This window comes from Coturnix japonica, unplaced genomic scaffold (genome assembly GCF_054131305.1).
Source record: "Coturnix japonica strain WE unplaced genomic scaffold, WE-NBRP24 Scf040, whole genome shotgun sequence".
Lineage (NCBI taxonomy): Eukaryota > Metazoa > Chordata > Aves > Galliformes > Phasianidae > Coturnix > Coturnix japonica.
In genome coordinates, this window is record NW_028188943.1 from 2,414,662 (window position 1) to 2,418,218 (window position 3,557).

Here is a 3,557-nt window from a genome sequence, read left to right on the forward strand (position 1 = left end):
TTGCAGGTGCTGTCAAGCACCAGAGCTGGTCTGCTGCCAGATGGTCTGCATCCAGCCAAGACCCAGAGGCAGCTGCTCCCCCAGCACAACCATTACTTGTCAGAGCTGCTTTGTGCAGTCGTTGGCACCCAGATGGCAGCAAGTGGCAAAGTGGCAAGTGCTGTGCTTCTGTTCATCCAAAGCCCTCCGTGCAGCTGAGCAAGTTCAAGGCAGGAGGAGCATCCCGAGCAGGGTTGGCTGCCTTTGCTAATGCAGGAAATGAGGTGGAGATGCTAATTCTGAAGGTTTGGACTGTGTGTTAGAGCTTGGATTTTAGCTTGCAGCTACCTGGCTGTGACGGGCTGGTGACAGCACAGAATGTGAGGGCCTTGCACAGGAGCTGATTCCTCAAGAGGTGTGAGGGAGTCAGCATTGTCCAATAGCTGGGAGGGCCCAAATGCCCTTGGGTAACAGAGGGGCTCACAGTGTACTTGGGGGGGGGCCTGGACTTTACCTGAGCTTGGGATTGGAGAAGCTCAGTTTTTGATGAGGGCACGTGACATCCCGATCCTACTGCCCTGCTTTCTTTCTAAAGGAACGGACCAACAAAGTGAGCGGGATGCACTCCAGGAAGGTGGATATCCCACACTGCCAGTCCCGGATGCGCTGCAGGAAGGCGGATATCCCATACTGCCCGTCCCGGACAGAGGAATGCAGGCAGCACCAACCGGCATGCCAGGTAATTTCTGTCCCATGATCATACGGTGTCACGAACCAGAGTCACTGCGTGCCTGCAGGCTCTTGCTGCCAGCTCTTGCACACCAGGTCAGCAGCCAGACCTGAGCGTGTGAGCGTGTGAGCACATGTAAAAGAAGCAGGAGTGTTTCTCCCCTGGGCTGGCTCTGGCTGTGCCCTGTGCTGGCTGAAGCCTGACCTTCAGCCTGGGGGGCGTCTCACAGGGGGAGCTCAGGGCACGCATGCCGGGAAAAGCGTGAGGGATTCTGCTCTGTAGCTCTCCCCACGGACCAAGCCCAGACCCCAGAGTACAGCCACAGCTCTCGGCCCAGAGGAGGACACGGGTAGTGCCTGTGCAGCCTCTCCATACCCAACGAGAGGTGGAAGCAATCCTTCTTGTCCTCCGGTGCTTCGGCACCAGAGACGGAGGCACCCACTGACAAAATGACCTCTTGGGTCCATGAAGCACACTGAGAGATTATCTGTAGCGCAGCTGAAGGTAGCGTGGGATATTGTCTCATTTCTTCCAGGGATGAACACAGGCAAAAGCACAGAGGCTGCTGCTCACACATCTGTGCGGAAGCGCCACATTCCGGTGGCAGTCTCAGCGATGCTGCTGCCTGCGCTGGTGCTGGCCGTTGGTGTTGTGATATGGGTGCTCAAAGACTACCTGTGAGTTGGCCTTTCCCCAGAACACCTTATTGCTGCATTTGGCAATGAAGCATTTGTGGTGCCAGGATCCTGGACGGCCAAATCAGCCGCTGGCAGTACACTGCCAGGACTTAGGTTGCAAAGGCTTTCAAGTTTCCCCTTATTTCCTGTCAGTGAGTAGTGCTTTCTGAAACTCATTCTCACAGAGCGCGCAAGAGGGAAAAGAGAGCAGCAGAAGCAGCAGATGGAGCTGGGGAAGGCAACGAGACAGACTCTGACCCAGTCAAACAAGAGTCTCCGTAATAGCTCCAGTCCGTTCCATTCTGCCATTGAAGAGGCCCGAAGTCTTCAAGGTCATCTGGAAGACCAGGAGCTTGAACTGAAAGCCATGAAAGAGATCCTTGGGAACAGTCCTGAGTGCTGCCTTCTGTCAGAGGATGGCCCTGAATGTGAGAGCAGAGCTTTTGTCCTTCATCCTGCATACTCCAGGACAGGTATCACCAGCAGTTTGAAGGTTCTTAGCTCGACACAGCTACATTCCTGTTGAGGGTCCTAATGAGGACCCAGAAAATGAGCTTCCTCTGACTGCCGGACAATGCGTAATGTCTTTGGAGATGTGGGTGAGAATGGCTGGTTTCAGGGAGAGCTGACAGATGGCACAAGAGAACTGGTCCCTTCCAATTTGGTTGCGGAGCTTTCAGTTGATGAACTGGATACACCTGGAGATCCTTTCAGAATTCCTGCACTGCTCCATCTGCAAGACTACCATTGCTCCACTCAATGGAACAACTCGATGTTGAGCAGAATGTGGTTGAGCTCCTTCGGGAACTCTCTGAGGCGACTGACAGCGGAACTGCAGAGCTTTATTGCATATTAAAAATAACCAAACAACTGTCCCCTCCCTCTCCCTTCCCCTTGCACCCTCCACCCCTCCCCCCCTCCCCCCGCCAAAAAAAAAAAAAAGACAAAAAAACCAAAAATAAACCCTAAAAAACCAACAAAAAACAACCCACCCCCAATAAAACAAAAAACCAAAACCAATTAAAATCTCAACGCTGTTCTTTTTCTGGGATACACTGAGGTGACGCTTCTTCTAGCTTAGACTTTGCAATGAGTTTGTGTCACGGAGTTCTCTCTAGAGCTCACTCGGTGACAGTGGGAACAAACCCAGGGAGAAAAGGAACAAAGAACCTCCCCTCTCTAACAGCGCGGTGCGGCGCGACCGAGAGGGGAAGGGAAGTAAGATTGCGAGTGGGTCTAGGAGGGAAAAAATGAAAAAAACCCAACGATCTGAGAATGAACAGCAGTTTAACGAACCCAGTGACACTAAACAACAAAGATGTTGCAGAACGGCGGGAGAAAAGCAGACGACCACACCTGTCATTGACATGATCAGCGAATCTCGTTTATTCCTTGGCTGCGTGTACATTTATAATACGGATAATTAGCTCATACATATTGCAAAAGTGGAGCTCATCATTGGTTCCCAATTACATACTATCCCCGAGTATCTTAACACCTTGTTGTTATCATCCTGAAAGCTACTCCCTTGCTGAGTTCCCAGAACCATGGCTAGTTTCTAACCATCACAGGGCATCCTGATGTTCTCACTATCCTTGCAGGTGTTATGGCTGCTTGATTAACCGCACCGTGTTTACGACCCTTCTCAGCTAACTAGCTGTAAAAAACACTCTCTACAGGACCCCACAGATTACCTTCAGAATTCAACAGTTAGTTCTGTTTCCTTTCTGAGTGCATAACAACCTGAGCAAATGAATTGAATGACGTGGCTTGTTAGTCTGGTACAAACTCTGCTGTACACTGGAACTTGGTCCATTTGTAAGCAGGACTTTGTCCATCTCTGCAGGACAGCAGAAAACCCTTTGTGCTAATCATGATGCCAAGAAGCAGAATGTGGCAAATGGCAGATGATCCAACTGCTTCAGGTGTTCATTTCCTTAAAACTGCGAATAATTTTGGACTGAGAGTTTGTAAGCAGAACGGAGCTCTTAAAGCTGTCAGAGATTATTTCTGCACTGTTCAATTCTATCTGCATAACATACATAGGATCTCAGAACTGCATTGCTTGAACTGGTGGAACTTGTTGAAGTGAACTGGGATGAGCAAGTTTTAGAACTTAGTCAGAGTGCTGTAAAAAATGGATAATCTCATGAGTATTAAGGTACAGGCTT

At 50.3% G+C, this 3,557-nt stretch overlaps 1 long non-coding RNA gene across 1 annotated transcript; it reads left to right on the top strand.

Moving 5' to 3' along the window:
• Nucleotides 1-674: 674 nt before the first annotated feature.
• On the top strand, nucleotides 675-2,220 carry LOC146752978 (uncharacterized). The gene is made up of 3 exons (XR_014940287.1): nucleotides 675-718; nucleotides 1,245-1,386; nucleotides 1,572-2,220. It is a non-coding gene; the product is annotated as an uncharacterized LOC146752978 (long non-coding RNA).
• The last annotated feature ends 1,337 nt before the right edge of the window (nucleotides 2,221-3,557 follow it).